Consider the following 27,919-nt stretch of genomic DNA (forward strand, 5'->3'; position numbering starts at 1 on the left):
TCTAATTGACTAAATAACCCTCAATCAATATTAAATATTTTCTAACCAACTAAACATACTCTAATCAATATTAATATAATCAAATTCATCTAATGGCCGTGACTTTTCAGAGGTCATGATGACCTATTTATACATGGTCTCCAAATGTCTCATAAGCATGGAACATCATTACCAAGAAATGAAAAACCAATATTTGAATCGGAGAATCAACATCCAAAGATTTTAATGAAAAAGAGCAATGGTAGAAGTTTGGTTCATCACAGTGGTATCAGAGCAATGGTCCTGCCATCCTGCAGGGTAAAGATAAAATGAAAAATATGAATTTAAAAACAAAGATTGATCATGAAAGATGGACACACTTCATCTGTCTAGAGGCATTACATAGTAAAAAACAAAAATCAACAGAGATTAGTAAGTTGCAGATTGATATATCTATTGTAGGAGATTCAGAAAAGTGTTAAGAAGATAGAATGAGCATAAGATCGAGGGAACAACAGATACATCAAATAATGAGTATAGATGTTGCAGAAGATAGAGATGATATGAAGCACAATCCCATTTATTGCACTGTGAATTCTTTCGTGGAATAAAATGTATCCCAAAATGCTAAACTCTGGAGAAATTATTTATGGAAGAGCATCAAATCATCCATCGGAAGTAGCATCATAGTTGCAGAAACATAGTGCAGGAGAAAGGTGACATACAACTCGTTGCAATATCATTATATGTGAATAATAAAGGATGTTTCTGTGGAATAAACTATTCAGAGGAATGTTGATTAGGAAGTCTAATAAAAAAGGAAAGACTATCAGAGTAAATTGAATACGATTCAGGCTCAATACTTGCCTGATTGGCAAGATCCATTTAGCCTGGTGTTTAACTACACATTAGGGATAGCAACATCAAAAAATAATTTTAGAATGGAAAAAGTAATCACCATAGTTTCAAATGCTAAGTCCAGTACTAGGAAAAGTAGACTATGAATCGAGTCCTTATGCTGAAGAAGACAGGCGAGATATAATCACAAAAATATTTAATAATTTCATTGTATGCCTTCCACAAATAGTTAACGAGGTTTAAAATATAATCTTATAATGTGGACCATCAATCTTCCAAAATGATATAAAGAGACAAATACTCCAACTTGCAAAATTAGAGTCATTGCAAACCTCAGCAGTTCATCATGGTGAATTATTCATACAATATTAATATAAACTGGGGTTATTAAGATAAACTTAAACCGAACGGAGTTTCACCAAATACACACTGACTCATCCTTCCTTATGAATGGGTAATACATAAAATAATATCAACAGTTGTCTAATATCTGGAAGAAAGGTGTGGTTTTGAAAAAGTGTTAATATTTGGGAATAAAGATTGCTAGTTCAGATAATAAAATACATAATATTTTAGCATAAAAGATTGAGCATGCTATTGACAACAAATGGCATGGAAATGGAAAAAAAATATTGGCTAAAGTGAAACTATCAGAGTATGGGCATCTTTTTGCTGAATACAAATATAAGGGCAGAATATTGTGTAGACTGTAATATAAGTTTGAGCTTAGTGGAGCGCAAGTGAAACGTTGGGGATGCTTATGAAGCTTGAATATAGTGGATCCACCACTAAGGTGAGTAGCATATTTACCCGACTAAATTAATATTAGGAACAGCCAATAAAAGAGAAGAAAGACAAATGTATAAAGTAGCGAACAAGCCAAAGACCACTCTGACTTGACCCAGGAGCAAAGGGTATCTCATACCAGAAAAAAAGATTGGACAGGTCACATTAATTTTTAATAAGAAAATGGAAAGGGAAAGACAATGATAAAGTAAGAGAAACACACACCAAATCATCAGCATATGAGCTTCTAATTGCACCACTGGAAAAAGTGTCCATGACAAAACATATTTGATAAGGACAATTGCTTATTGGTTAGACCCATCGTACAATCACAGTAAGTTCAGTGACTACCAAAGTCAAGGCATTGTGGGCCCTTGGTAAGGTACGTGGCAAGTTATTTTACTAACAAGGATACATGTACGTTGGCAAATATTTTTTGTAAGATATATATTGCTAACAAAATACCAGTATGATAAACAAATACATATATGAATAATTTTTTCTTTCTTTCATGATTGCATTTTTGTAATATGTTAAATAGCTAAGGTAAGCTAAGGTTATATAAATGTAAATAACGGATATCTTATAAATGATGATATGTACATATTATGAAGATTTAAGTGAGACCCTATTCAACATACACATAACTAAATGTATGTTAATAGAAAGGGATTGAGATGACTGATATTTTTATGAATTCTATAATTTGTAAATGCAACACGATTAAGATGTTTTAACCAACTCCCTTATTCTCTTACTATGACTGATTTCTTTGTACGAAGGAAGGATCCTTAGTCCTTACCTTGGTTTTCTTGGTTTCGTGTTTTGTTTTGTTTCTTGTTAGTCATCGTTTGGTGGTCCTGCTATGGCCGACTCTTTTGTTTGTGTGCTCAGTCCCATAAACCCTTGTGGTCTTTTGTTGGACATTAATATTATTCTCTTATCTTACTATACTCCTAGGAGTTGATAGTTGGTGTTGCGTGGGGAGAGGCAGAATAAAACTAGAGGATATATTGGTGTCAAGTGCCCTACGACAAGTAAATCCACACTCTCCTTAGGATAGGTATAGGAGGGAAGTATGGAATTAGGGTTTGAGCATGCTAATCACTAAATGCATTACAAATTATACACTTCTTCCTAAAATTGAATTCATTTCATTACATAATAATTAGTATTAAACGTTATTTATGAACAATCTCCAAATAGGGGTTATTGCATTATATGAGGCGGGGAGTTGATATATGGTGTTATGTAGAGAGAGGCGGAGTAAAGCCATAGGATATACTGCTGTCACGCACCCTATGATATGTAAATCCATGCTCTTCTTAGGATAAGTATAAGTGCAAAGTAAGGAATCGAGGTTAAAACACATGCTAATTACTAGAGGCATTACAAAAAAAAATTGTTTTGAAAAATAATCAGAACATTTGATTTTAAAGGATAAGGTCTAAGTTATAAAATACCAAGTGAGAAATAGAAATTGCTTGAGGACAGCAATTTGAGGAAGGGTGGACTTGTCATGAGCCCAAATTGATAGATAAAGAGATAATGTCTATATTGTCATGGACACCCATTAAAGTATACACAGATGAAATAATTAAGTGTAATACTAATAAAAATATTTATTGTTTGATAAATATATCTATTCTAATATTAGATTAAAATAATGCATGTTATCAATACAAAATATTGATCATATATCACAATCATTAGTGTTATCAATCAATATATCAATATATGTAATTGATAAACAAGACAATCTTACTAATATTACAATATTTTTCTAATTGACTAAATAACCCCTAATCAATACTAAATATTTTCTAACCAACTAAACATACTATAATCAATATTAATATAATTAAATTCGTCTAATGGGCGTGACTTTTCGGAGGTCTTGAAATCCTATTTATACATGGTCTCCAAATGTCTCACAAGCATGGAACATCATTACCAAGAAATGAAAACAGCCAAATAACCAATATCTGAATTGGAGAATCAACATTCAAAGATTTTAATGAAAAAGAGCAATGGTAGAAGTTTGGTAAAGACAATTTAATATAAAAAAGTTGTTTGGTTTTTAATTTTAAATTTTTAGTTACTATTTTTTGGCAGATGGATAGTAAAGAGAGATGACCTATGCAAAGATAGGTATAACCCATGCAAAGATGGGTATATCTGTTTGGTAATCTGTAATCAGGGTAGCTACTCTACACTGCTGCTTGACAATGAACTATTACAATAATAGATAAGACGTCTATTATTAGTTAATGGTTATCTTGTAAATATCAAGGTTGCATGGGTACTCGTACCCACACCCCTAGTACTCGTACCCACGTACCCAAGTACCGGGTACACGTATCCCACGTACCGGGTACTCGGTGGAGAGCATCATAGCTAAGGACCTTGATTAAGATTCTGATTTTTTTTTTTTGGTTTTTTGTTTTTGTATTAGCTTGTTGTTTATCAAACTTAATTCAATACCAAATCAGTTTGAAACTTTGATACTCATTAACAATAAACTTTATCACTGTTCAAGTTAAAAGTTTATCATTTGCAATATGTCATTGTCATATGGTTTAGGATCTTCTTGTTCATGTTTAAAGTCTGCCTTCTTTGTTATGCATCTAAGCATTTATCATGTATTATTATTTCAAACATATAGCAAATCTGAAACTGAAAACAGTACATTACATTTGCAAACTTTATCACTGTTCTTGTTTTGAAAAACCATTGTCATGACTCATAAAATCAGATTTTTTATAAATATAAAAGTGTAAATTTTAAGTAAGTTTGCCATACCCAAGTACCTCCGTCCCCAATTATGAAAAATACTTTAAACATTCAGCAATAGCATATATATATATTTGACTTATGGCTTATATTTTCAAATTTCTTGTTTTGAATGCTCAATGTCATGACTCATGACAGATATTTTGATTTTTATATTTTCTATAAAATATTAATTATATAGAAAAAATTAGGCTTACACACGTACCCCCGTCCCCTATTTTGAAAAATATGCGTACCCGTACCCGCTCCCGTACCCGTTCCCGTTCCCGTACCCACGTACCCATGCAACCTTGGTAAATATCTTTAGCTTTAGTTTGCTTTCGTTTTTTGCTTTCTCTGGAATAGAATGTTTCTATTCTTTACGATCGTTTCCTAAGGAAACATCGTCTCTTCCTTTTGTATAAATTGACCTTTCGGTCTTTGTTATTAATAAGCAAGTATTTACCAATTACCTCGTAATATGGTATCAGAGCTTAAATTTTTTCGGAAAAATTTATAATTTCTTCTTGAAATTATTTGTTTAAATTTTTCCAAAATTATTTCAGCTAATTTCTCCAAAACCCACCTAGGGTTTTTCTGCTTGGAGAAATTCCCGAATTACGGGTCTGCAAATCGCGTGGAAATCGTGGCCATTTTTTGGAGACTCGCGTTTTTGGGGGGAAAATCTGCATGTTTCTGTATCAAATCTTCATGCTCTTAGCCGTCTCAGTCTGTCATCATGCTCTGGGAAGCAGATTCGACCATTTTTCATCAAGAAATCTGAAGTTTTTTCAAGCTTTTTTTAGCTAGGGCCGTTTTTTTCTGAAACCCTAATTTTTGGGGTTGAAATTTTTTTTTGTTTGCAGAGTCTTGGTGGGTTTTTCGAGAGCTCAATTGGGTTGTCGTCCGTTTTTTCTGGGTGCCTCGATTTTTGTGCCTCAATTTTCGAGCCAGCAGATTCAGAAAACGACAGCAAATTCCTTCTGGTTTTTTCGACCTCTCTTTTGGGTCATTCTCTAATTCTTCTGGGTCTTCTGTATTTTTGCCTCGAAGAACGTGCCTTCACAGATTTTCACAGTTTTTCATTGAAAAACGTGCCATGGCATCTCTGACAAATATTCTGCTCGAGCATAATTCCAAATTCAATGGTCGCAATTATCGAACCCGGAAGCAGCGCATCATCGCAATCTTCGAATATCGAAACACCGATCAACTTGTTCTGGGTGTTAAGCAGCGTCCGACTTCTCCGGGTCCTGATCAAGATACATGGGATCTGAACAATCGAGAGGCAGTAATGCTTTTCAAACTCTCCGTAGCTGATGACCAGCTTTCTCAGATTCCATCCGACAAGACAGCGGCCGAAATTTGGACACATCTAAAAGGTCTTCATGAGACTTCCGACAAGAGCAGAGCCTTCTTTCTGAAAAACACTCTGTTTTCTATTGTCATGGATGAGCGCACCTCGTTCCAGGCACACCTGAATCGGATTCAGGAAATCCGTGATCAGTTACTTGCCATCGGTGGCAAGATGGAGGAAGAGGATATTGTGGTAATCACTCTTCGGAGTTTACCAAATTCCTATGAGCATTTTATCGAGACTCTCAACATCACATCTACTGGTGTTGATCTAAAGTTCACTGATCTCTGCACCCTGCTACTTCAGCAAGATCGGTGGAAACAACAGTTCGGTAGCAGCTCCAGTTCCACCTCCACTGAGCAAGCCTTTGCTGTGAAATCCTTTCAGAAGGATAAGGGCAAGTTTCAGCAACCATCTCAGTAGAAGTCTTCTGCTCCAGCATCCGATGGTACCAAAAAGAAGAACATTCAATGCAACTATTGCCACAAGTATGGTCACATGAAGGTTGCATGTCGGAAACGCTTAGCTGCCCAGTCTAAGCAATCAGGTTTGCAACCCAAAGCGAACAGTGCAGAGCACACTGAGCAGGTGGAATCTGCCTTTTACGCCTTCATGGCTAAAAGACCCGCAGATCATGTACAGTCATCTGCCTGGTACATTGATTCAGGTGCCTCTCGACATTTCACTCACCGCAGAGACTGGTTTACTGACTACCAGCCTTATTCAGATTCTGTTATCTTTGGTGGTGGAGAAGAGTACACGGTTGTTGGTAAAGGCAACATTCAAATTCAGTCTGTTGGGAGGAAGCTCATATTCCTTGATGTGCACTACGTTCCAGGGATGGAACTAAATCTACTCTCGGTCAGTCAGTTGCTGCGACATTCTCCACACTTGGCAGTTACCTTCAGTTCACATCAATGCACCATCACTGATCGGGCAACTAAGTCTACTATTGCAGTTGGTCTTGAGGATCATGGTCTTTTCAGACTTACTGATTCTGGTGATTCTCAGGACTTAGCTATGGCTGCTCGGCGATCTTCCATCAGCACACTTTGGCATCAGCGATATGGGCACTTAAATGTGCATTATCTCTCACAACTTGCTCGAGATGAGCTTGTTCTTGGTTTGCCAGAGATTCAAACCCAACACCTTGGAGTTTGTGACGCATGTCAGGCTGGGAAGCAACATCACACACCTTTCCCCAGTGGCGATTCTTGGCGAGCTTCTCAAGTACTTCAGCTTGTTCATGCTGATATCTGCGGCCCTATGGCCACTCCTGTTCTTGGGTACAAGTATTTTCTGTTGTTTGTAGATGATTTCAGTAGAAAAATGTGGGTGTATTTCCTTAAAAAGAAATCCGATGCATTTATTGTATTTCAGAAGTTTAAACCCTTAGTTGAAAAAGAGTCTGGGAAATCTATTATTACTCTTAGATCAGACAATGGGGGGGAATTTTGTTCTAATGTTTTCTCCAGCTTCTTGGATACACATGGCATCCAACGCCAGTTCACCACACCCCACACGCCACAACAGAACAGTGTAGTTGAACATCGGAACAGGACAATCACCGAGATGGCTCGTTCCATGCTCGAACACAGACATGTTCCGAAGCGTTTTTGGGCAGAAGCAGTTAACACTGCAGTTTATCTGTTGAACCGGTCACCCACAGTGGCGGTCAAAGGTAAAACTCCGGAAGAGGCCTGGTCAGGTCGCAAGCCCAGAATCAGTCACCTGAAGGTTTTTGGCTCTCTTGCTTTTGTTTGGATCCTTGATGCTTCACGCACCAAGTTGGATGCCAAGAATCAGAAACTGATGCTTGCTGGATATAGCAGTCTTCACAAAGCCTACCGCCTTATTGATGTTGAGACATCTCGTCTCATATACAGCCGCGATGTAGTCTTTGATGAGCAGCGAGGACCATTCATGCCTATTTCTCCTGTTCCTGATCCAGCAGACCATCCTATGCAGGTTCATGATTTGGGAGTTCGGCTTCCATTAGGTCCACCTGATGGGAGGGCTCCAGTAGCTACTACAGCTCCAGTCCTGCCAGTGATACCTATACAGCCACCTCCGGCTTCTCCTGCAGGATCACCTCGTTTTGAAGATGCTTCACCTGAGTTTGATCCAGATTCTTCTGATCAGGGTCCTGTTGATCAAGCATCTCCTAATACTACTGTTGGTCATTCTCCTCTCCGGCCTAAGTGGTGGGCTAAGACACTTGCTGATCTTCATGATGATGAGCTCATTGATGGGAGAACTACTCGGAAAAAGAGCAAAACTATAGATTCTGTTAACTTTGCTCTTATGGCCAACATTCACAGTGTGTTTGAACCTCAAACATATTCCGAGGCTAAAGGAATTCCAGAGTGGGAACAAGCCATGTAATTTGAACACCAGAGCCTGCTGAAGAACAACACTTGGGTCCTTTCTGATCTTCCCCCAGGGAAGAAACCCATTAGCTGCAAATGGGTCTACAAAATCAAATACAAATCAGATGGTACTTTGGATAAGTACAAAGCTCGTTTAGTGGCAAAGGGCTTTTCTCAGCGTCAGGGCATTGATTATGAGGAGACCTTCGCTCCTACTGCAAAGATGAGCACCATCAGATTAGTCCTAGCCATGGCAGCACAATTTGGCTGGAAGGTCCATCAGATGGACGTAAAGAGTGCTTTCCTGAATGGTGATCTCCATGAAGAGGTCTACATGACGCAGCCTCCTGGTTTCAAGGTTGCTGGTAAAGACCATCAGGTTCTCAGATTGGTAAAAGCTCTCTATGGTTTGAAGCAGGCCCCTCGGGCATGGTACATCAAGATTGATACGTACCTCAGTGATCAAGGCTTCAAGAGGAGTTCTTCAGACTCAAATCTGTACATCAAGACTACTGACAGTGACATCATCCTTCTGGTTATCTATGTGGATGATCTGATCATCACTGGCAGTTCGGCATCTTTGATTCAGGGAATCAAACAACACTTATGCCAATCTTTTGATATGACTGACCTTGGGCTCATGCATTATTGTTTAGGTGTTGAAGTTTGGCAACAGTCTTCTGGTATATTCATCTCTCAGTCCAAATATGCCAGAGCCTTGTTAGACAAATTCCGAATGCAGGATTGCAAACCTGCATCTACACCTATGGAGAAAGGTCTCAAGTTATCAGCCAAGTTTGATTCTCTTTCCGTTGATGATACTACGTATAGGCAACTAGTAGGCAGCCTCATCTACCTATCTGCTACTAGGCCTGATATCAGCTTCGCAGTCAGCTATATTTCACGCTTTATGACAGTTCCTAAGGCTGATCATTGGATGGTAGCAAAGCGTGTGCTTCGTTATGTGAAGGGCACTTCTGATTATGGACTTCTGTATTCTCGGAGTTCTAATCCTAAACTCAGTGGGTTCACAGATTCAGATTGGGCAGGCTCTGTTGATGATAAAAAGTCAACATCTAGATATGTGTTCAGTTTGGGATCCGGTGCAGTCACATGGACCAGCAAGAAGCAGCAGGCAGTTTCTCTCTCTTCTACAGAGGCTGAATATAGAGGGACTGTTAAGGCAGGATGTGAAGCTGTCTGGCTTCGTCGGATGCTTGGGGATATGCAGATGTCACCAGCAGGACCGACTACTCTGTTTGTTGATAACGAAGGCGTTATCAAGTTAGCACGGAATCCAGTCTTCCATGAACGAACCAAGCATGTGGATGTTCATTGTCATTACATACGACAGCTGGTTGAAGACGGGACTATAGATCTGCAGTATGTTCCTACCTCAGATCAGACTGCAGACATTCTCACCAAGCCTCTTGGTCTTGATAAGTTTGTCAAATTCAGAGGACAGCTTGGTGTGTTAGATAGATTAACCATTAAGGGAGGGTATTACAATAATAGATAAGACGTCTATTATTAGTTGATGGTTATCTTGTAAATATCTTTAGCTTTAGTTTGCTTTCGTTTTTTGCTTTCTCTGGAATAGAATGTTTCTATTCTTTACGATCGTTTCCTAAGGAAACATCGTCTCTTCCTTTTGTATAAATTGACTTTTCGGTCTTTGTTATTAATAAGCAAGTATTTACCAATTACCTTGTAATATGAACTCCCTACCATAAAGCTCTTCATGGACACTTCCAAATCAATGTTAAGTACAAGAAACTAATACTAATAATACTGTAATATCATGTACAGTACAAAAATCTCTAAAACATTGAAATAAAGAAAGAAAAACAAACACAAGAAGTCTGAAACATGGGTTTCCTTGGAGAAGCCCAAGTAAGAGTGAACTAAGAGCCCCTCAGACCACCAAATTTTTTTGAAAAAATTTAAAGCATTGGCTCTAATACCATATTACGAAGTAATTGGTAAAATACTTGCTTGTTATTAACAGGGCCGAGAGGTCAATATATACAAAAGAATGGAACGATGTTTCCTTAGGGAACGATCGTCTAAGAGAAAACTAACAGTTATCTATGGCTAACTAAATATTAGAGACATTCTAATATTTACAATAGATTACAAATAGATTACCATTAACTAATAATAGACGTTTATCTATCATCGTAATACAGGCCACCATGCATTTGTCCAGTACAATGTACTTGATGGACATCATTTCCATACAGGCCATCAGCAAAGTACTTGACCTTCAGAACCCTAGAATTGTTGGTCCTGCCTTTAAACCTCTGCTCCACAGTCCTAACCTGGGAAGAAATCTTAGGAAAATAGGCAATGATATAGCTAAGCTTTGCATCTGCTGTACAACAGATTATTATAGACATTGATTTTCTAAAGAGGCTCTCAACCAAATTTTGAAATGCATATAAGTCGAAACAAGCCAATAAAACCCTTCACGTTCCAAGTTCTGAATAGGCTGTAGCGAATTTGCTGCTTTTCCCAGGGGCCTTCTATGCATTGTCTATGGTAAATGACACTTACGTTGTTATAAATGATGTTTACTTCTGTTGTGATAAGTGGCAAAAATGCCAAAGGTGAAAGTCCATTTAGTTTTGAGGCTTGCCCACGAGTTCTTTGTCTTTCCCAAGATGCTTCAGATCATTGCAAGTCTACAACTGATCTATTCTCAAGCTCCTAAAGTTTCCCAATTGAGCAAACGTGACCACTTTGAAGGTGTCCTCTTCCCAATTGAGCAAACACGACCACTTTGAAGGTGTCCTTTAAATGGCTTTCCACCTGATAGTGAATAAATCAAATCATCATATGAATGATCCTGTTTTCACAAATTCTACCTCCCTAAAAGAGAGGCTTCTGATCCCCAAAAGGCAAAAGCTCAGATTTTCTGTAGGCGAGAGAATTTAAACCCCCCTTCCTCGTTTACGTCACTCTGTTTTACTTGTAAGTTAACCCTTTGGGCCAATCAACCCAGTCTTGTAAATCATTCAAGTGCGTTTCTTTTGAAGAGTTTTGTCTTGGCTCGTTCTTTGAACATCCCGGGTGAAAGATTCTCAATTGAAGGCAGTAACACATGTTTCTCACCATCCAACATAAATTGTTCAAACAAATGAAGGGCTTTAAAATAAATCTTCATATAATGTGGCAAATCAAGATGGAAGGCTTTCTTCCCTATCATTCTCTAAAGTGAGAATTGGACCATACCTGAGAGGTTCCAACTTCCTTGCCTCCCCTTGGAGTCTTTCTTGATCCAAGCACAACCTTGCCTTGTCTCCTTCCTTGTACTTAACATAGTGTTGATTGTGCCTTTTGTATATATCTAGACTCTCTTTCATCTCTCTTGTACGTGCAAACAGATGTACCAAAAAAATCTTTGAACTTTGTAGCCTTTGGATCTTTGTCTTTATCTCTGTCATCCTCATGCAACTGTCCTGCTGTAATTCCTAAAGGAGTAGGTGGTAAGTTACCAAAACAAAAATCCAATGGCTATAAATTTGTAGATCTTTGTATAATCCTGTTATAGGACTGTTGAATGTAAGAAATGCTCTCATCTCATGTCCTTGGACACTTCTCATTGTACCTTGTAAGCAGCCGTATCAATATTCTTTTAATATGAAGTTGCTGGTTCGGAAATGGGTTTGAGATTTGTTAAATTTATTTTTGGGTTGGGTTTGGATTCGTTTTGGGTTCATCCATACGAGAATATATGTTTTATATATATGTGTGTACATAGATGCAGCAGCAAATAAGTTCTCAAACACCACTATGCTAATATCATAACAGCATAGCAAAATACACCACCATATTAATGTTTCAGTTCAAAAACAGTAATGTCAACGTTAATAATCAGTCATCATTGATCGTATATCATAAAAAATCATCAAGTAAATCATAATCATTCTGCTACTGCAAATTAAAAGCACAAAAAATAATGCTATAGGCCCATTTAAGGCCAAGGTTGTAATTTCTACCACATTGTAAGCTTCACACATTAACTATCATACTGGATGATTTTAGAAAGCAGCTTTGGATCAGACTGGATGAAACTGAGAAAGCAGGCTTTGGATCCAGAATTATCCACGGTAAATATCTCATTAGATTTTGTTCAATCCATAGTTTTCTATACATGTTAGGCTATATGCACGAATAATGGTATTACATGCATTTCATAAAAGATGCATGGCACTTTTATACATCTCAATTCCTCTTCTCAAGTAGCATTAAATTCAAATTAAATATCGTTAGTAGCTTGAATCTAATTTGGCAAAAAAAAATTGAAAAAGTAAACGAAAGGTGTATTTTGACCAAATTCTCTCAAAATTCTCCGAAATTCTGTCTGTGGGTTCTTTTGCTGGAAACCAAAGTTGCCCAAAAGTTGCCTAAATTCTGTCAGGGTTCCTCAAAGAATTCCCAGTGAAATTTCCTCTCTGCAGTAGACTTCTGACAGAATTTGAGAAGGACCAGACTTTTGAGGGAATTGAACCAGGAATTCCTAGGTCCAGGAGAGAATCTGGTAACTTAGTTTTAATAAATACAGTTTGCTTATCTTTTTGAGGATGGAATACAGTGGACCTCTTCATGTACACAAAACAAATAAGCTGCATCTTTACCCAAGAGTGTCTTCTTGCAAAGAATAAGAATACACATCTCGTTAAAAATTATAATGGTCAACCACTATAGAAAGATAATCATGCCGCGACTCTGACATGGGTCGCCCTCTTACTAAGTCCATAGAAACTGGGCTTGCTTGCACTTTAGTATTTGCAATTTTTTGAGACATCGACTTATCTGTAAGGTTAAGGTCTTGAACACATGCTGCTAACTTTTGAAATGATCTTGGTGACTTTGAAATGTGTGCCCACCTTGGAGCTATGAGGTTCCCTCAAAAAGTAAGTTAATAGTCGTGGTACAGGTATGAGAACCCGGTGCATGGGTACATGCAAATTGTTTTTGAAGGTTTGGGTATGTGTGTGTATATTATATACACCAAAACTAAAGAAATAGACATAATTGTAAAATTAAACTGTTTGATAGTATGATACTTCATCTTTGATGAATGCCAAATGTCAAAGATAAATATTAAATGCTGATTGATAGTTCACAAATTTTCAAATAAGCCATATTAATTTATGTCTAGGTTCACAATGCAAATGCAAATCATTACAATTACAAAATCGATAATAAAAAATGTTAATTGTCCTCTATCTTCAATGTAGTTCATGATTCACGATTCGTCAAAAGGATTATCAAAAAAATCATCTATTACATTTTCAGCTGCTGCAAATTTAAGATCATTGGAATCCAAAGTAGTGCCACTTGCAATAAATGCACCATGTGTAGTAGGTATGTCATCATCATCATTACCTATAGTGACTCTAGCAAGACCCTCAGTGGTTGCATCCAAGTTGGTACACTTAGCATCTACATTCCAAAGCTTCGCTGACCTATCCTTGTATTGCCAATCCTTACGAGACAAAAGACACAAATTGGAATAAATATAAACCAAATCTTTAGCCAACCAATTCCACTTCACTAAATGGATAAAGGAGTATGTATATCAATTCCATTTAGCAGTAGAAGAGCTTGCAAACTGGAGAGAAAAGCAACAAATTAAAATAAAATATGTAAAATAAATTAAAGAACGTTAGATACTAAACTCTCCAATTCAAGAAAAAAACTCACTTGTGAGAGGATCATGATTGCAAAAGGTTGGAGGTGCATATAATCTTGACCAGTGAGGTTACACCCTATAGTAGCATCCATTTCAGATTGGTATTTCTTCCTCAGACAGACAGGCTAAATTCTCTCCTAACATTTTTCTCTACTTCAAATGTTGGAGTAGTCTCCTAAATGCCCACTGTACCTAGTAGCATCTTTTAAATCTCCATATGATGGTAATCTTCTTGGCATAGAAAGTACTTGCTTGCTATAGGACCTTGGAGGTAAGGCACATGCAAGGAGCTACATTGGCATGGTCATCTTTTTTCAACAATGATGAATGATTGATTCCACCCCCTTCTGAAAAAGGATTGTCTGAGGTCAATCTCTTTATGTATGATGATATAATAGCATCTTGGGTTTGTTGGCAATCTTTCATTAACACAAACATATTTGTGTTTTTGTTTATCAGTTGTACCATTTCTGATTTTCTTTAGCAAACCTTCAAGTTGGATTTGTAGCTGTTGCGGACTTTATGGCGTGTTACTGGCTTCGTGCAGAACCTTTGTCTAGATTTGTGCCTCAATCTGTTACTTCTCAAGAGATATCTTGTGGATTCTTGGTAGGACCTACTCGTTCTTCATGTTTTGTGGCCAGTTTGTGTTTTTTGATTTAGTGAAGTTATTTGCCAATCAATAAAGCTTAATGGCACATCTCTCTATGTTCTTGAATCCTTGACTGACATCTCTCTTGGATTGCTATTCTTATGTCATCTAGTTGAGGGAGATTCATATGATTTGGGTTTTGATTTATATTTGTAATACATTGTCCTGTTCTTGGAGAATGTAATCATTCCTTGGCTGACTTAATGTTTGTGAAGGCTTTATAAGTTGATGTAATTGATCCTTGGGGGGAAGTTTCAGTTAGCATGATTAGGATGTATCCTTTGCAAGGTTAGGAGTAAGGAATTGAATCTGTAATCATGCTTGTTTGCCTGACATGTAAAACTACATGTTGCAGATCCATTGTACTTGAATTTGCTGATAATAATAATGCCGATCTTACTTTTCTCTTAATATTCTTTATTGTTTCTTTGTGTGACTCTTGTTGCAAAGATCCTTAACCAGAGTGAATGCAAAATCCCATTTCAATCCACCTAATTATGATGACAAGTTGATTTAAATGAGTTACTTGATTAGATCACAAAGAAGAAGTACTTTGAATTTGAGGGCACCGATGAAGATAAGACAACTAAGTATGCCTGTACAAAATTGAGAGGTCATGTATCGTATGGTGGGATCATTTGCAGATTGATAGATAAAGAAGAGACGAGGAGTAAATCAAGTCATGGGACTAGATGGTGAATATATTGTCCTATAGATTGCCAACTAAAGTTGTTTAGGAATTTGCAGATCCTAAGGCCAAAGGAGCTTAGTGTGAATGAATACACCAAGGAATTTTACAAGTTGGATATCAGATCTGGTCATACAAATGATGAGGTTGATAGGGTTTTAAGGTGTTTAAATGGCTTTAGGGTTTCAATTCAAGATGAGATTAGTTTAGTCAAGTTGCAAAATGTAGTATGCCCTAAAGGTTGAGGAGAAATTGAACAAAAGACGAGCAAATACAAAGAGGAAGAGGTGTTAGAATTCAAAGAGGAAGAATATTTGGAGGAAGATCTTGTGGGGATCAAAATAAAGGAAAGACAAAATTTAAAGAAGAAAATTCATACGAAAGTGATGATAGAGACTTCCAAAGAGTTGGTGGATCAAGTAGCTATAGGAAAGATGACAGGAGAGTGTTTAGAGGGACTTGTTTCATGTGTGGAGGAAATCGAGCATTTGAATGCACCCAAGGAAATTCAAGCAAGAGGACAAAAAGTAAAGGTAGAACCTGTTTATGTGGATGAACCTACCGAATCTTTGAATTAACCAGAAGATGGAGAAGCCCAAATGGTGATAAGAGCCTTATGTCATAAGGAAATGGTTCAAGAACCATTGTTGAGGAAAAGTTTGTTGAAGACAAGATGCAAAGTTGAAGGAAAATATTGCAAAATGATCATTGACAATGGTAGTTCAAATAACCTAGCATTTGAGGAGTTGGTGGACAAATTAAGTTGTAGTTGTTGAAACATTTAAAACCCTATCAGATTGCATGGGTTAAAGATGAACATAAGGCACTGGTAAGTGAGCAATGCCTAGTGAAATTGAAGATTGTATCTTATCATGACATTCTTTGTGATATATGCCTATGGATGTATGTCATATCCTATTAGGTAGACCTTGGCAGTATGATAGATGAGCTGTAATGTCCCCACTATTAGGGTTAGTTTGGGACAGGTAAGACCTGCAAAATAATGGTTAGAATCATAAAAATAGCAAACTAACTATATTATTCTACCCTCTAATTTAACCCCAATCTTAAGGACGTCTCCAAATCGGGCTTTCTAGCTCATAGCTACCTTGTAGGTTAAGATTAAAAATATCCTTGGATGTTACTCTACGATCCTCCCGGACACCTACCTAGGTCTCACCTTGACGATCAAGGATCTTTCTACCACTTGGATGCATAAGAAGCTAGCTGGGTGGAAAGGTAAAATACTGAACAATGCGGGGAAACTCCAAGTACTAGTGGTAGCTCTGTAGGGTATACCTTTCTACTTTCTTTCCATTTTCAAGATTAATCAGAGTATGATTGAAAAACACGAAAAACTGCTAAGGAACTTCCTATGGTCTGGTATGGAGGAGAGAAACAAGTTGAACCTTGTTAATTGGGAGACTGTTTGTAAACCCAAAGAGAAGGGGGGTTAGGAATAAGAAGAATTGTTGATCTGAATAAAACACTGCTCACCAAAATGGGGTGGAGATTGTTGGAAAGCAAGACCGGGTGGGGGAGAATCATGAGGGCTAAATACCTAGCCAACACCTATTTCAGGTATAATCTCCTCAACAATGACCTCCTGAGCGGTTCTAAGGTTTGGAATAGCATTCTTAAGAATAGGTCCCTTCTGAGGAAAGGGGTGAGATGGTTGGTGGGAAATGGTAAAAGAATAATATTTTGGGAGGACAACTGGTTGGGGGGGAAACAACTAATCTACAAAAGTATAGCGGCCTATAGGAACCTTTAAAAAGAATGGTGGGAGAGAAGGTGGTTGACTATATTAATGTCCAAAGGAAATGGAAACACCTATCCACTGCTAATATTCCTAACAGAGAGGACCCCTTGGTTAAAGAATTGGAAGTACTGATAAGCTACTACAAACTCCCCTTGCATGCTCAGCCTGATAAGGTGGTTTGGGATACGAGGACTAGTGGTCAGTTCTTGGCTAATTCTTCCTACCACCTTATATTTGAAAAGGATCAGACCCCCATCAGCTAGACAAAGATTTGAAATAGTCGCTTGCTGCCAAAAGTCAATTTCTTCTGGTGGACGGTCATGCATGGTAGAATCTTAACAGCTGACAACCCAAGGAGGAGAGGCATACCGATTACTAACAGATGCTATCTTTGCAAGGAGAAAGAGGAAAGCATAGAGCACCTTTTTCTTGAATGCGCCTATACTTTAAGGGTATGGTCCCACATAAGAACCCCCGAGCATGAAGGATGGGGAGATTGCTAGAAATTGGAGCATTCTCCTCACTTCTAGCAATTTGACAACTCAAATTTTTTTGCAAGAAGTACCCAGTGGATCCCTCTAACAATGTCTATTGTCAAGCTCAATTTTGATGGGGTGGTGAGACAAGTTTTGGCGATTGCTGGAGGTGTGCTGTGAAATGCTAGGGGAGAAGTGTTGTTAGCCTACTTGGGGAATTTGGGATAGGGATCTAATAACGTGGCAGAGGCCATTGCCTTACTTTGGGGCCTTAAATTTGCTGTGGAGATGAAGGTTAGGAAATTAACCATAGAAGGTGATTCTAAACTCATCATTGACTTTGTCCAAGGGTGTGCTTAGCCGGGTTGGGCTTTACATGGCTTAATGGGGGACATATGACAATTTCTAATGACCCTTGATCAATATGAGTTACAACACACTTTTAGGGAAGGCAATGCGGTGGTAGGCTTGGGATTTGAATTGGATAGCCTAAAAAGATGGACGAGTATTGAAATGCTACCAAATTACATAAATTCCCTCATAAGGAGGGAAAGGACCCCTCTAAACTATGTTTGATGACTACCCAAATTTGGAGAACTTGCATTTTTTGGCAGCTTTCCTAATAAAATGATGGTTATGATCATCTTAAATATGACAAGACATTTAGCAAGGATCAATTATGTGGATTGCATCACACAAGGGCACGAAAAAAGGAAGGGAATTAATAACCCGAACTTTTAAAAAAGAGCCATAATTTTTTTGCGGTATGGGATGATTATAGAAAATGTCATCATTAATATTACTGTTAGATCATTAAGCTATGATCGGATCATTTACACTCTCCATAATGATGTTTTAAGATGGCTTGAACAATCTGGATATTATATCTCCGTGAAGAGTAAGTCAGAAGCCATTTTAACCACCGGATACACCATTTTTAGCTCTACTTCTACGATTTCCTAGGTGGTGTCTTTCTTGCAAATGAAAATTACCGAGCTCGTGGAAAGTGATATCATTGAGGAGCAAGTTCTCATGGGTGGGGACCTTAATAGACTGGAGCCCACGAAGATGGAGGATTTCTCTAAAAGGCAAGCAACCAGGATAATGTTGAAGGAAGGGGGGTTTATCCTAGACATGCAGGCCATAGTTGGCTATGACGAGAATTGTTCTCAACAATTCGTCAGTAGCTGGAAGGATAAAAGGGTCACTATCAATATTATCACCTTCCAGGTGAACGAGGAGACCATAGCTATGGCGACGGGCCTTGACATAACTGGCAGGAAATGGCAGAAGCTCATGGATGAAGCTAGTCTGTCTAGTTTTTTCAAAGGTGACAAAGCCCTGGACAGGTATTGTGGTGGTTTTCAGAGGGATGAGTTACTAGAGCCCTGGGATGATGTGTGCCTGGTCATGATGAAGTATCTTACCTTGGAAGGTAGTTATGGTGTGTATTATTTTTACCATTTCCCTTTGCTTAATCACTTTCGTAATAGGGAGTTAGTCTGCATTCCCTTTTTTCTGATGTATGCCCTAGAAGAGACGGTTATGGATGTTCCAATTCCACTTGGCCTGTTGCCCTCCCAAGGTCATAGCCATTGATAATTTCCTCCCCACTGGTGCTCCCCTTCATCTCGAGTTTGCGGGTGGTAGCTATGCCCCTACTCCACAACCATCACCATGCCAAACCTCGGTCAAGAGTAAGAAAAACAAAACCTTGGTTTTGGAGTCGGCTGCCAATATAAAAGTTAAAATTGAAAAGAGGGTGGAAGTGGAGATTGGGGACTCCGATGATGAGTGTCGTGGGAATAGAAGAAGATAGAGTAGGCTTGCTAAGACCAAGGGTAGATTTAAACAAATGGCCAGATGCTCTCAAGAGGAGGAAGGTTTAGAGAAGAGTGCTAAAACCTCGGGGGATGATAAGAAGTTGAAGGAGGATATTGATAATAAAGAGGAGAAATGGGATGACAGTGTGGATGGTACATGGGATTTTGAGGCGGAAAACCCTACCAAGGACCCTACCCAAGATCCCACCCATATTTCTACCACTTTCATCTTGTTATCTACTGCTAACCAGACAGACCCGAAGGCTGACAAAGCCTCCCCTGACACTATTTATTCCCTTGTTAGGCCTGACAGTCTAGAGATCTTAAGGGCTCCCACTAACAATTTGGATGTGTAGGATAAGAGGAAGTCCCCTAGGAAATGCAACAAAGAACTAAAGATTGGTACAGTGGAGGTGGCTGTTACTCCCAAAGACATCCAGGTACTAAAGGATTGGTGCCAAGTGTTGGAGGAAGGGTTCACCCTCTTCTGCAAATTTTCCCCGAAGGTGACACATGCGACAACGACCACCCTCCAGCGACTGGCATACGAGGAGGAGGAAGGCATGGGGAAAGATGATTTAAAACTGCTATATAATTTCCTTGCGGAGGACTGGGCTAAGGTTTTGCTGGCTGGGAAAGGCAAGAAGAAAGATGCCAATTAGTGGTCTTTCCAATGCCTGGTGTTTTTTGGTTATCTGCTCGTAGTTTCTTTCTATCTAGTTTACATGGTTTTGGTTTTTCAGTGGAACTTGGGTTTGGGCTGTGGGTGGTATGATGCATTGACCACCTACATGCCTTTTGTTAATCTGTTAAACTTTGTTAGTTTTAAGAACACGAACTCTAGTAACTTTACTTTATTGTTTTTTTTGATGTAAAGCATCAAGAGATCTGTTTGGTTTTCTACTGGTAGTTACACTACTGTTGTTTTGGGCCAGCCCCCTTGTTTTGGCTGCTTTTATATAAAAAACATTATCCTTAAAAGCTATTAAATAATCCATAATGTGAATAATATAAAAATTCAATTTTCTAATCTATATTATTATTTCCGTATCACTAAAATATATATATATATATATATATATATATATATATATATATATATATATATATATATATATATATATATAAATTATTTAATAAAGTTCTTTTACTGAATTTCTTTTAATTTGACTAAAATATACTTACATTTTATACAACATACCTTTTTCTTGGTCAACCCCTACAATTTCGAGTCTAAATATCTCTTGTTATTTGGTGAGTGTGAGATGATTCAACTCTCCCTTAAAACTTTCTAACTCCCACCTTTTTTTTGTTTTCCTTCTAATAGATGTGTTGCCCGATAAAGCACTATATTTTTCTTTGCCGTATTTTCTTCCCTTATCGCTTGTGATGGTCAATGTGGGATGACGGATGTGTGGGTCCATTTTTATTTGTCCAATGTGTTGGTTCCCAAAAGCGCAGATTGGAATCCTATGAGCCTTGCCTGCTTGATGCTGGGATATCCAACCGGTCGAGGCCAACTTGATGGGATTGATCAATGTGATCTAAATCCCCTGTGCTTCCGGCTCTGCAAGACCGAGGTGGGTGTACCTGATCTTGGATGAAACACTTAAAGGCCAAGATGCTTAAAGAATAAATATAGATTAATACAACATATGAATATATTAATTCCTCTAATGGAAAGAAATGAAACAATTGCCAGCATATGGATTATGAATCAGGAGTAAAAGACAAGTGCCTAATTAAATGGGCAATTAGAGTCAACATTATAAGCTGAGACGTACAACTTTATAAAGCTCAATATATTAAACTATAAACAATTTTAATAATTCAAATGCGATGGATCAATTATATTAATGCAATGTTAAATAACTCTAAAATGCACTTTAACTCCTGTGGAGACAAATTAGACATAAATACGGAAACAATAAAATATTTCACAATATTTACGTTTATCAAATTCAAAATGCAATAATGATCCAATCCACTTATCCGAATATTAAAATATTTATAGAAAATAAATAAAAAACATTTACAAAGGACACAACTTAATAATAATTTAAAACTCTGAAATATAAAATAAATAATAATGCCGAAAATAAAATTACAATAGAGACATTCCTTACAGAAGATCCATCTATTGCAAACATATTCGGATCGCACAAAATCCACTCACTAACTCAAATCCACGGGCTTAGTTCAAAAGTCCATTTCTCCGCCAATTGGAAAAATATAATATATCATAAAGCATAGGCAAGGAAAAAAGTTAAAGTATGAATATGAATATTTTCTCCTCCGTCTCCCTTTGTATTACATATTTATAAACAATAAAAAGGTGTTAAATGAATGGACACGCCCCTTCACAACACCTAATTACAACCACCTTTACAACAATCCAAAACAAATTATAGTAATTAATTAAAAGAGGCGGCTTGGAAAGTATAATGTTTTTTCCAAAATTATTTGATTAACTAATGACAAATCCATTCTGTAGCCTCCGAACATAGGAACTTTAATGTTCTATTTCCTTGCACGGTTCCAATGTTTCCGCTTCTTCCCTCAGTATGTATAAATGACGCAATGTTTAGGTTTCTCCTCCTCTGCTCTGGTGCATTAAACCTGCACGAATACAGAGAAACGTTGGTCTATCAAATATTAATCAATATGCAATAATCCTCCGGCTTCTATAGAAACAGGTGGCAGAGTCTATGTCTGTTAATGACTCTTTTCCTTAATCTGATACTCCTTCGCATGGTGACTCCCGCATCCAAATACACACCCGATACAAATATCTGCTGCAGATGTTAGGTTTCCTTGTGCTCGACTCTCCTTTGTATATCTACGGCATTGTAGATAATCCCGTGTTGACTCTCGACGGCTCTTCCAGAAGGCCCTGAGCGGCAATTGCATCATAAAACTCTTCTTTTGTTTCAAATTCAGGAAGCCCAACCTTGATGTCTGAAACCCCTTGAGATTCCTTGTTGGCTGTTACAGAGAATGCCTCGAGACTGAGACCGGGATTTATGTTTTGATATTCCAAATCCAGAACCCTTAAAGAGACTTAGAAGAAAGTTCGTTACTGGAATCCAGAACCTATTATCAAATGCTGACAGTAATGCTCCAGGCATTCTTTCCACTGCCACTTTATTGCTTTCAAAGGCAAACATGTATTCTTTATACTGTACCAACATAGATATAGACTTTAGAAGAACATCTCTTAGGTCTGCATCAATAACAGAAAAACAACAAATTTATTAGAGAATGACTGAAGTCATAAATATATCGTTCATGCTCTGATGGCTCTATAAAATGTGGAAAATGAGAACTCCATCATTCCAGCGAGCGCTCCTCTAAATTTGATTGCTAAGATTTGATTGCTAGAGAGTTTATAAGTGTAGTCTTTGTCTTCGATTGCCTCATTATGTCAAACCCTGTGCGTGCATAATGTATACCAGTTTATATAATTTTCCTTATACTCAATCTAAGTATAGCTCTTTGACATTCGATGATGCTCAAAAATTGATGGCATCCCTGTGTGAGAGATCAAACTCATGGCTCGATGATAAATATTGTGCCAAGTATGAATAACATCCTCCCCTTTTGAACTGTCAAACATGAGAACATCCAACTCTGTTACCTTCCGCATAGACTACATCCTTCTCATTGGTCTCCAGTGTCCAAAATCAATATATTCTCATACTGATGCTGCATCTGCTACCTTTACATTAAGGATGCTTTAAGTCACTGTCTCATGAAATTCCCACTATTTTTGAATATCAATTTAAAACTACTCAAACATCCGAAACCTACAGCCAGTAATCTGTATATATGATCCTTGTTACCAAATCAATAACTCCTGATGGTGTACTGCTTTTGAATCTAATATATCCTGCATAGTACTTCCCAAATACATCATTGCTTGCCTTATAGGCCTGTATCTTCTAAATCCAAACAGAGATTACTGTTATTCGTGACTGAGGATAAGCTGTTGGGTATGTTACACATACTGTGATAACATACTTGTTGATAATTTGCACATCAGATCTACACACCCCTTCACTGGTAGTCCTTTGTTAAGGAGGATGCTGTAGGTGACGAGATCAAGTGTATGGCCTCTGACTGATGTTTGCTCTGAAAAATCTCCAGCTTCTGCTACTTCATTCTAATTTTTCTTATTAGGAGCAAGGCTTGAAAACACACTATCATAGCAGCAGCCCTATCTATCTTGCCACCCCTGTAAACATTTGCTTGAATCTATGTTACTGTTTTAGATTTTTGAATTTGAACACTTGCAGATGTGACTATCACTTGTTTAAAAGCTGCCTTTGATCTATATGAGCATAGTGTTGTTATCTGATTTGTTTGTTTATCCTGCTCTTATTGTACCGCAGGTAATGCCAAAAGGTATATGCTCACTTGAGCAAACATAAAAAGAGAGGGTTTTCAATGCCCCTGCTGTTTGGGCTGTTTACTGTGTATATATTTTTCATCTTTGCCTTTGACATCTATGATTATTACTTCATAAATGGAAGCCAGAATTTTGGGGTCCATCACAATGTTTGATTATTTCTTTTTAATTTGGGTTCTTCCCCTTTCGATGATCTTTACCTACACTCATGCAAAGACTTAAATATGTACTCCTAACTGATCAAAGGGTCATGACCTTTGATAGATCAAATAAAAATGACTTAAATATGTACTCCTAATATGTACTCCTAATTGATCAAAGGGTCATGACCTTTGATAAGTCAAATGCCGACATAGGATTTGATCTAAATAATGATATTAGTAATATTCATATATTTATTGATTTATTTATTATTTTATTTTAATAATCTTTATTGTTTCTTTTAGTGGATAGTTAATATGTTAAATGGTGAAATGCTCTATTCCTTATTTAGTAAATAATCGATCTTTTAATTATTTGAATTGAGATGTTGATGATTTGCGTTTTAATGTCAAATGTCAATAATAGAGGGGGATATTGCATGAGCTTTGCATGATGGTAGAAGGATAGGTATACCATTTTGTACCATATTTGCTTATGGATGAAACAAGTATTGATGCTTTTGATAGAGAGTCCTAAGAATGAGAATTGCACTAGTGTTAGGATTTGTTTAGTTGAAGAAAGAAAGTTCTTGGATGGCTTGATGAGTGACAATATGTGTTAAGCATTAATCTATAAGAAGCCTAATTTAGGATCATAAGAAGAACAACCTAAGGAGATAAAAGAATTGTTGAAAGAGTATGAAGACGTCATATTGGATAATGTACTTGATAGATTGCCGCCTATGAGGAGTATTAGTCATTTTATGGATCTAATCCTTGGAGCAAGTTTGCCAAATAAAAAGACATATCTTATGACCTTGCGGATAATTAGGAATTGAGTAAGTGCAAGAATTGTTGAGGAAAGTTCTGATCAGAAAAAGTTTGAGTCCTTGGGTGGTACTTGTAATATTAGCACCTAAGAAGAATGGAGAGTAAAATATGTGCACTGAATCTAGAGCTACTAATAGGATCACAGTAAAATATAGGTTTCCTACATCCAAAATGGATGATATAATGGATTGCTTTAGTGGAGCTAAGTATTTCACAAAGATTGATTTGATGAGTGGTTATAATCAGACCAAAATCAAAGGAGACGAGTGGAAGGCTACATTTAAGACAAATAAAGGATTGCATGAGCGGGTAGTGGTGCCTTTTGGATTGACCAATGCACCTATTACTTTTATAAGGTTGATGAATGAGGTACTAGAGAAATTCTTGGGTAAGTTTGTGATTGTTTATCTAGATGATGTTTTGATTTTCACTACGAACAAGGAAGATCATTTGGTGCACTTGAGACAAATGTTGCAGAGATTAAGGGAAGAGAAGTTGATAAATATCATGAAATGTTCCTTTATCAAAGAGGAGACAGTGTCTTTGGGATTTTTGATCTTAGTAGATGGATTGAAGATTGACCCTAAGAAGGTTAAAACAATTGTTGAGTGGCCTATGCTGAAAGTGTTGGAGAGGTCAAAACATTTCATGGATTAAATAGCTTCTACCGAAAGTTCATTAGGAATTTCAATGAGTTGTAGTTCTATGGCTGAGACAATGAGAGGGGATAGGAAAAACTTTTAATGGACACATGGAGCAGATGAGAGTGTTGAGCTATTAAAGAAGAAGGTGATTGAACAACCAATGTTGGCTTTACTAGATTTCAATAAGGTATTTCAAGTTGATTGTGACGCAAGTGTAAATGCAATTAGAGCAGTATTGAGTTGAATGTAAACCCTTTGCTTATTTCAGTGAAAAGTAGAATGATGCTAAGAGAAGTTATTCAATTTATGATCAAGTATCTTATGCCATAATTCAAACCTTGAAGAAGTGGAGATAGTATTTGTTATCGAAGGAATTTGTGTTGTATATTGGCCATCAAGCTTTGCAGTATTTGAACAATCAAGACAAGTTGAATGAGAGACATATGAGATGGGTTGAATTCTTGCAGAGTTGCACAATTGTGTTCAAACATAGGAGTGGTAATCAAATAAGGTTGTTGATGCTTTGAGTGGAAGAAGAAATTTGTTGACGAAGATGAGGATCGAAGTGCTTAGATTTGACGAGTTGAAGAATTTGTATGAGGATGACCCTAATTTTGTATAGCTTTGGAAAGCTTGCAAAGAACCTATTGCATTAGATTGAAGCAAATGGTTAGACTATTTCGTTCAAGCAGGTATGAGGGATAGTCTAATAAAGGAGAAGCATTGTGGAAGATTAACTTGACACTTTGGTATTGACAAGACAATGAGTTTAGTAAGTGAATTATTTTTGGCTTTAGATTCATAAAGATGTAAGGAAATTAGTTTGGAGCTGTAGAGTTTGTCGAGTTGCTAAAGTGAATATTTTGAATGTGGGATTGTATACACCTTTGACAGTGCCTACAAGACCTCGGGAGGATAGTACTGTGGATTTTGTTCTTGGTTTGCCTAAGACATCAAGAGATAATGATTCTATATTTGTGATAGTCGATCGATTTTCCAAGATGTCATCACATTTCATTACATGTAAGAAGACTACAAATGTAGTTAATGTAGCTGATTTCTTTTTTAGAGAAATAGTGAGATTGCATGGGTGGGTTACCTAGAATCATTGTTTCGGACAAGGAGAGTAAGTTTGTTGCTTACTTTTGGAGGACATTTTTGGAAACATAGATAATAAGCACATGTGTCTGATGTTGGAGCATCCTGGGTTTGTTGGCAATCTTGCATCAATCGAAAATATTGATCTTTATTTGTTTGCACTATCTTTTAGTTTTCTTCAACAAACCTTCCGTTTGGATCTGTAGTTGTTGTGAACCTTACGGCATGTTCTTGGCTTTGTGCAGGACCTTTGTCTAGGTTTGCGCCTCGATCTGTTACTTCTCGAGTGATATTTGGTGGGTTCTTGACGGGACCTATTTGTTCTTCACGTTTCGTGGTCAGGATGTGTTTTCCAATCTTGTGAATTTATTTCCTGATTGGTGCACTTAGTGGCATGTATCTCTATATTCTTGAGTCCTTGGTTGACAACCCTCTTGGATTGCTATTTTTTTGTCATCTAATCGAGGGAGATCCAAATGATTTGGGTCCTGACCTATATTTGTAATACATTTTCCTGTTCTTGGAGAATGCAATCAATTCTTGGCTGACTTAATGATTGCGAAGGCTTTATAAGCTGATGCAACTGGTCCTTAGAGGGGGAAGTTCTGGTTAGCACGTTTAGAATAACCTCTTAAAGGTTAGGAGTAAGGAATTCTATCTGTAATCAGGCCTGTTTGTTGGGCATGTAAGATTGCATGTTGCAGATCCATTGTACTTGAATTTGCTGATAATAATAAGGCTGATCTTGGTTGTCTCGCAATGTTCTTTATTGTTCCCATTGTGTGACTCTTGCTGCTAGGACTGGATGTATCTTTTGAGGTCCCTCCTATCCTTGGCTGCACCATATGACCACTTTTTTTCTTTTTTTTTTTTCTATCATCACATCCATGCCATCATAGGCATCCCCCAAACATGGCGAATTTGAATCAACATCCAATCTATAGTCATGATAGGGTTGGTGAAATCCAATACATATTCCACATTTGCTCACTAGCTGCTGTCCAAGATCAATGATTTGACCTTTTGGACCCTCTCTGAATTTGATTGCTTCTGTACACCCCATTGGTTGCTAATAACCATTTGGTCTATTGCCTCTCGCACTTTCAAAAGTTGTTTCAAAACAATTTTATGAGATGTAAATTAGATCATAATAACCTAGGATCATGTTATTAGTAAGTTAATAACATATAAAAAATATGTAAATAACATATTGAAAAAAATGAGAAATCTATATACATATTGATATTGAGTATGATATAGATTAAATGAAATAAATTAAATTTACCTTCAATAATGCTAATCTAGAGAAAGTTCTGAAAATTGCTTGTGACAGATGATGGTTTGTTGTAAACATTTGGATCTCGCCCTCTTGGTATGTTTTTTCCACCCACTCTATATTGGTGTCAATTGCTTACATCACCAAGTTGAGGGAGTGTATTGCTTGGCGTCTAAAAAATATGCTCATGCCTTGCCTCAACTAAGGCACTTGCAACCTTACAATTTATTTGCATTATCAGTAATTACTTGGACCGCATTCTCATGGTCCACCATTTCTATAGCCTCAATGAGGATTCC

The 27,919-nt window shown here is 37.4% G+C and overlaps 1 protein-coding gene across 1 annotated transcript in view; it reads left to right on the forward strand.

Annotated features, from left to right (window-relative positions):
• The window catches only part of LOC149558017 (ER membrane protein complex subunit 7 homolog), a 44,693-nt gene that overhangs the window by 14,040 nt on the left and 2,734 nt on the right, over positions 1-27,919 (forward strand). The window lies entirely within an intron of this gene.

Source organism: Cupressus sempervirens, chromosome 5 (genome assembly GCF_028749045.1).
Source record: "Cupressus sempervirens isolate cs-2001-9-10 chromosome 5, ASM2874904v1, whole genome shotgun sequence".
NCBI lineage: Eukaryota > Viridiplantae > Streptophyta > Pinopsida > Cupressales > Cupressaceae > Cupressus > Cupressus sempervirens.